Source organism: Phocoena sinus, chromosome 1 (assembly GCF_008692025.1).
Source record: "Phocoena sinus isolate mPhoSin1 chromosome 1, mPhoSin1.pri, whole genome shotgun sequence".
Classification (NCBI taxonomy): domain Eukaryota; kingdom Metazoa; phylum Chordata; class Mammalia; order Artiodactyla; family Phocoenidae; genus Phocoena; species Phocoena sinus.
In genome coordinates, this window is record NC_045763.1 from 159,301,451 (window position 1) to 159,309,385 (window position 7,935).

Consider the following 7,935-nt stretch of genomic DNA (forward strand, 5'->3'; position numbering starts at 1 on the left):
CCATGCAGAAAATGGATGACTCCTAGAGAATGATAGTAGAATACTGCAGATTTAATCAAGTAGTAGTGCCAATTGCATCGAGTATGCCAGGTGTGGAATCAGTGCTAGGGCAGGTTAATCAGGGCTCAGGTATATGGTATGCAACTACTGACTTGGAAAATGCATTCTTTTCCATCCCACAAGAAAAGAATATCAGAAACAGTTCACATTCACATGGACAACAATATTAAATTATCTGCCCATCCTATGAAATTCCCAAGGGTATATCCTCATACAGATAACCAAAATAGCAAACCAACCTCATTTCTGGTCCAATCACAGTGCCTGGGAAGCAATGCTGTTGTGAGCCCCAGGTCACATTGTACCAGTTAAGAATGAAACAGCTGTTCCAGATCAAGATGGCAGAGTAGGGAGATCCTGAGCTCACCTCCTCCCTACACACCAAAACTGCCGCTAGATATAGAACACTTATCTCTGAGAATGACCTGAAGACTAAACAGACTTTCTACAGATAAGAATATAAAGAGAAGGCCACATCAAGACAAGCAGGAGGGGTAGAGAGGTCTAGTCAAAACCCACAACCCCACACCCACAAGAGGGAGGGATATCACAACTGCAGAGGTCCCCCTGAGGAACAATAGGTCCCAGCCCAGGGGACCTGCATCAAGAAGATGAGCCCCCATAATGTCTGGCTTTGAAAAGCAGTGGGGTTTACATCTGGGAGACCTGGAGGGCTGTGGGAAACTGAGGTTCCACTCCTGAAGGGTTCGCCCTCAAACTTGTTGGCTCCAAGTCCCAGCCCAGAGGCAGCAGCTTGAAAAGCACCTGGGTCATACAAGAAGAAGATTCATTGACTAATTTTAGGATGTGTGCCAGAGGGGCAGGGATCTGGTAGAACTTCCTTTTTTTTTTTTAGTTCTTCCATTTAGCTGACAGGCACCATTTTTGTCACTCTCAGTCAACCTAGCTAACACCATGTGCCCCACCCCTGAGGACCCGCCCCAGCCAGCCCCTCCAAAGCAGCTCCTGCCCCACTCCACCCAGCATGCAATTTCAGCCTACACCAGCACCCCTCCAAAGTGGCTCCCAGTCGCAGGAGCCAGCCCTGCCCACCACTGTGCCCGAAGCAATCACAGCCCAACCACAACATGTGGATGCGTGCAGCCCACACAGTGGATGTCTCTGGAGCACCTGGCTCTGGTGACCACAGGTGTGGCACTGGCCACATAGGCCTTCTACATAAGGCCACTCTTTCAAGACTGCTCCCAGGCTTGAAACTGGGACATAACTGATATACCTAATACATAGAAACAAACACAGAATGAGACAAAGAAATATCTTCCAGATGAAAGAACAAGACAAAAACCTCCAAAAAGAACTAAACAAAAAAGAGATAAGCAATTTACCAGATAAAGAGTTTAAAGTAATAGTTATAAAGATGCTCACTGAACTTGGGAGAAGAATGGATGAATTCAGTGAGAACTTCAACATAGATAGAAAATATAAAAAAGAACAAATCAGAACTGAAGAAAAAGTAACTGAAATAAAAAATACACTAGAAGGAATCAGTAGCAGATTAGAGGATACAGAAGAACAGATCAGCAGTCTGGAAGAGAGGCTAGCGGAAATTACCCAACTGAAACAGCAAAAAGAAAAAGAAACCAAAAAACTGAGAATCGTTTAAGAGACTTCTGGCACAACATCAAGTGTGCTAACATTCATATTATAGAGAACACAGGAGAAGAGAGAGTAAGGGACAGAAAACCCATTTGAAGAAATAATAGCTGAAAATTTCCCTAAACGGGTGAAGGAATCAGACATCCAAGTCCAGGAAGCACAGACAGTCCCAAACAAAATGAACCAAAGAGGCCACCCCCAGACACATTATAATTAAGATGTCAAAAGTTAAAGAGAGAATCTTAAAAGCAGCAAGAGAAAAACAACTAGTTACATACAAGGGAAACACCAGAAGACTATCAGTTGATTTTTCAGCAGTAACTTTGCAGTTTAGAAGGGAGTAGCACAATGTATTAAAAATGCTGAAAGGAAAAAACTTATAACCTATAAGGATACTCTATCCTACAAGGTTATCATTCAGAATTGAAGGAGAGATAAAGAGTTTTCCAGAAAAGTAAAAGCTAAAGGCGTTCATCACCACTAAACTGGCCTTACAAGAAATGTTAAAGGGACTTCTTTAAATGGCAAAGAAAAGGCCATAACTAGAAGTAGGAAAACAAACTTATGGTTACCAAAGGGGAGAGGGAGGGAGGGACAAATTAGTAGTATGGGATTAACAGATACTACTGTATACGTAAAATATCAATAGGTAAGCAACAAGGATTTACTATATAGCACAGGGAATTATATTCAATATCATGTAATAACCTGTAACGGAATATAATCTAGCAAAAACTATAACTAAGTCACTTTGCTGTACACCTGAACTAACACAATATTGTAAATCAACTATAGTTTAGCTCTGGGGGAAAGAGGCCGGCGGCGGCGGCGGCGGCGGCTGCGCGGGCGATAGCCGAGCGGCCGGGGACTCCCCTCCCCCGCTGCGGGGCGGTGAGGCGCGGGGCCTGCTGCGACCCCCGCCCACCCCTCGCCCCAGCCGCCGCCTCGCCGCTTCCCCTGGTCCGAGCGGCCCCTAGTCCTCCCGCCCACCCGCCCGGCCCGCGAGGAGCGCGGCGCAGTCCGTTGGCCCGCGGGGGGCCGGCCTCCCGGCGTCTTCGCGGCGCCCAAGGACGACCAGGAAGCGGAGCGGCCGAGATGGCGCGTCCGCGTCCCCGCGAGTACAAAGCGGGCGACCAGGTCTTCGCCAAGGTTATAGGGCTACCAGCAGTGGCCGGCGCGGATTGAGGAACTCCCGGAGGGAGCTGTGACGCCTCCAGCAAATAAGTATCCTATCTACTTTTTTGGCACAGTATTTGCCAAAAATATCTGAAACTGCATTTCTAGGTCCCAAAGACCTTTTCCCTTATAAGGAATACGAAGACAAGTTTGGGAAGTCAAACAAACGGAAAGGATTTAATGAAGGATTGTGGGAGATAGAAAATAACCCAGGAGTAAAGTTTACTGGGTACCAGGCCATTCAGCAACAGAGCTCTTCAGAAACCGAGGGAGAAGGCGGGAATACTGCAGAGGCAAGCAGTGAGGAAGAATGTGAGAGAGTGGAAGAAAATGGAAAAGGCAAAAGAAAGAATGAAAAAGCAGGCTCGAAACGGAAGTCATACACTTAAAAGAAATCCTCTAAACAGTACCGGAAATCTCCAGGAGATGAAGATGACAAGGACTGCAAAGAAGAAGAAAATAAAAGCAGCTCTGAGGGTGGAGATGCCGGCAATGACACAAGAAACACAACTTCAAACTTGCAAGAAAACCAGTGAAGGGACCTAACTACCGTAATGAATGCTGCATATTAAGAAAACCACACGAAGGTTATACGTTTGGTTGTCTAATATTCTTGGATTTGATATGAACCAACACATAGTCCTTGTTGTCACCGACAGAACCCCAGTTTGTATGTACATTATTCACATTCCTCTCTGCTGTGTTTGGGGGAAAAAAGACATTTTAGCCTTTTTTAAGGTTATTGATTTAATTTCATGTTATTTGGTTGCATGAAGTTGCCCTTAACCACTAAGGATTATCCAGCTTTTTGCACAAGTTTATACAAGTCTAGGATCCTTTATCAAGGCAGTTAATGTTCATCACTCTCCTGCATGTACTCCACCATCACCAAACACTCAGTTAAATATGTTAGCATTTTTTTAAATGACCAGTCAACATAATGCTTAAGGGATTTCCTCTCTGTGACAGAACCCAGGAACCAATTCCTAGATACATAATGTTGGCATATTGAAGATGAACTTAAAATTGTTCTTCAGTTTTGAGGCCATGTGTAAAGTTTAATCATATTGTAAAGTATCTATTCCCTATTAGAAATAGCTAGTTGACAGCTTATACTTCTCAAAACTCATGTTGTTAATGTACACAAACTCAGTTTCTGTATGTGAAGTTAGTGAGTCTTTTGTGTTACTCCAAAACGAAGGCAATGATTTATTTTTTCCCAGTCTCAATACAATTTGAGCTAATCACTCAAGCTGGATACTTTACATTTTAAAGCTGGAATCAGCAGTAGCCCTATGGGAAGTAAGACAAAGCATTCATTGCCTTTTAAATATAGACTTTTAAAATGATCTGTTGTTTTCTTTTGGAACTAGAATTAGAATAGTTAATATTCATCCACAAACCATTATTATCTGTACATTATTGTTGCAATTGTGATAATAGAAAATTTTATTTATTTTTATGCCAACTCGTATTGTGAGAACACATTTAGTCAGTTTGGGTTTTATCGATCCTGTTATGCTTGTCCTTGGAACATCTTTCGCGTATTCAAGGTTTGTAGTTGAAAACTTTACTGTAAAAAAAATTAAAACCAATAAAAGTATTGTTTTTACAGAATAAATTTATTGGAATGTGTACTGGGAGTAAGGTTTGAGGTTGTAAACAACTAAGTTAGTGTAATTTGGCTTCATATATGTAATGTGAGGTATTAATGTAATTCATATCTTAAAGCAAAAATTGTTAACAGCAAGTTGACAATAGAAAAAATATATATACTTTAGTTTTTTAAAAGTTAGAGAAACAAACATCCAGCAGGAAGAAAACCCAACTTTTTTTAACAGAGAAAACTAAAAAAATAAAAATAAAATAAATAGCGTAGCATTATTGTTTCTATTTATTTAGATTTTAAAGTTTATTTCATCTTTTGTATTCTAAAATGTATGTACACCTCTTTGTAAGAAGGATTCAAAGTGGCTTTGTATTTTCTAATGAAATAGAGAATGAAAACTAAAATATATATACAAATCTTGGCATTTGTGAAACATGGATGGACCTGGAAGGTATTATGCTTAGTGAAATAAGTCAGACAGAGAAAGACAAATACTGTTTGTTTTCACTAACATGTGAAAACAAACAAATGAACAAATAAAACAAAAAACAGATTCATAGGGACAGGGAATAAATGGGTGGTTGTCAAAGGGGAGGGGGTTGGGGGAAGGACAAAATAGATGAAGGGGATTAAGAGGTACAAACTTCCAGCTATAAAATAAATGAGTTACAGGGGTGTAATGTACAGCATAGGGAATATAGTCAATAATATTGGAATCATTTTTTATGCTGAGAGATGGTAACTAGACTTATTGTGGTGATCATTTTGTAATTTATCAAAATATTGAATCACTGTGTTGTACACCTGAAACTAATATAATATTGTCAGTTATACTTCAAGTAATTGAAAAAACACGCTTGGACTCAGTTCATCTCTACAACACAGTTCAGGCAGCAATAAGCTTTAAAATGTATTTTCCTCTATAATGCTTCAAATCCTTCAGGTGGCCTAAGAAATTGTTTGTGGTAGGTTGTAATGAGGCTACTATCTCTTTCTAGTTTCAAATCTGCCTTTCCTTGCTGAGGCCAGGACTCTGCAAACCACATTTCTGCTCCAGACCTAGCTCCCTGGTAGCTTTCTCTAGTACCAGGTACTGGAGGAAGAAAAGTACTTCCTGTTTCCCACCTTTCCTGTCAGCGTGAGCTTAGTCATGCTTCTTCATCCCAGCAGTGGCAGCAGATTTCAGGAGCAGTGGTTGATTTCCAGCTTGAAGTTTTTCAAACTTTCCAGGACCCATGTCACCGTGCCACCCAGAGGCACCAGCAGCACCAGCCTGCCAAACGTCCCCCTTCAGAGCTCTGGGTTCCACCTCCACGGGACTCTCCTCCAAGCTTTAAAACTGTTTAAATCCCAGCCTCTTTGTGCCTCCAGGCCTAGGGGTGATAGCTGCTTCTGGTGCTTCCCACCTCTCTGATACCTTAGTGTTCCTTTTTCTTGTCTTTTTCAGCCTCCAGTACCCCATTTACAACTATTTAATTACATTTTCTTTGTTAATATTACTGTCTCCTGACAACCACCCCAAATAAGTCTCCTATTATGCTCTACTACTGCTTGTGCCCTTCGGTTTAAATTAAAAATTAATGAATACATACTTTTTTTCTGTCTTCCACTGGTTAGTAAGCTTCATGAGGACTTTAATACTTGCACAGTGAATGAATGAATGAATGATGGATAATTTCAGTTACTGGCGGATCAGTACCTAAATTACATGAGCAACACAACTCGATTCATCATCAGTGAATTCATTTTTTTTTTTTTTTCGGTACGCGGTCCTCTCACTGTTGTGGCCGCTCCCGTTGCGGAGCACAGGCTCCGGACGTGCAGGCTCAGCAGCCATGGCTCACGGGCCCAGCCACTCCGCGGCATGTGGGATCTTCCCGGACCGGGGCACGACCCGTGTCCTCTGCGTCGGCAGGCGAACTCTCAACCACTGAGCCACCAGGGAAGCCCTGAATTCAATTTTGTAACTGGTTAATTTGAAGTGACCTTGGGACATCCTGTATGGTGGGCAGGATAATAGCTCCCCAAAGATGTCCACATTCCAGTTCCCCAGAACATGCAAATATATTACTCTACATAGGATAAAAAGACTTTGCCGATGTGATTAGGTTAAGGATCTTGAGATGACATTATCCTTGATTATCCAGGTGGGCCTAAAGTAACCACAAGGGTCCTTGTAAGTGAAAGCAGGAGGCAGGAGAGTCAGAGAAGATATGATGGAAACAGGTCAGGGTGATGTGGCCATGAGTCAAGGAATGAGAGCAACCTCTAGGAGATGAATAAGAAAGGCAAGGAAGCAGATTCTCCCCTGGAGCCTCCAGAAAGAACGTAGTCCTTGATTTTAGTCCAGGGAGACTCATTTTGGACTTCTGGTCTCTAGAACTGTAAGGTAATAAACATGTGTAGTGTTGTTTCAAACCGCTAAGTTTGGGGTCATTTGTTACAGCAGCAATAGGAAACTAATACACCTGGTGGAGACGTCTAATAGCTGCAGGTTATACTGGCCTAGTGCTCAAGAGAGAGACAGGGATTGGAGATGGGGGCCTCAGACTTTTCAGCTTACAGGTGATCCTTACAGCTGACAGAGTAGCTGAGATCACAGAGAGCAAAGGGAGTGTTTAGAGTAAGAGGTGAAATGAACCAGTAGCTTGAGCCCTCAGTAGGAGGTGTTATGACGTGTTAATGGAGAGTGCCTGCCTTTCCCCACACCTGTAGTTTGTTCAATTCTGTTAGGAGGAAAGGAAGGCCACAGGGGGGGAGGGAAGCAAAGCAGCTGGGTACACCAAAAATGAATTTTAGAACTTTGTCCACAACCTGAGGATAAGTCAAAGAACAATCATGCACACAGCATTTACTGTCACTCAACACTGCCTGGCACTTCAACCCTATTTCCCTGGTATATTTGTCTTCTCTATTTTACACCTTCTCCTCTGTCTTCAAATTCCCTACACCTCACCCCTCCCCAACTTTCCAGTTATCTTGCCTCTTACTCATTGAGAAGATCAAAACAAATCAGAGAAGAACTGCCCTCATTTGTCTTCTACACTTTCCATACCATCACTATGCACTTGCATCTACCTTATATGCTGTCACTACAGATAAAGCATCCCTCCTACTAAAGGCCAAACCCTCACTTATGCACTGGATCTCTTCCCCTTCTTACCTTGCCCATGGAAATCCCCTCTCTCTCCTACATCATCAGTTTCTCTCTTTTTACATACAAGTATACTTTAGTATCTCTCGTCTTTAAAATGCCCTCCATTGACCACACAGCCTTATCCCACTATTGCCCCAAGTTGCCTACAGTCTCCATTTCTTCACTATACACTCACCCCTCAAACCATTCCAAATGTTCTCTGGATCCCACTCCTCTCCTGACACTGCTCATGTCAATGCTACCAGTGACCTCCATACTGCTGAATCTAATACTTACAGCTTCTGTGCTACCATGTACTCCTCCTGCCTCTGTGATT

At 42.5% G+C, this 7,935-nt stretch overlaps 1 pseudogene; it reads left to right on the forward strand.

Annotated features, from left to right (window-relative positions):
- The first annotated feature begins 2,772 nt into the window (after positions 1 to 2,772).
- Positions 2,773 to 3,557, forward strand: LOC116760470 (annotated as a pseudogene).
- The last annotated feature ends 4,378 nt before the right edge of the window (positions 3,558 to 7,935 follow it).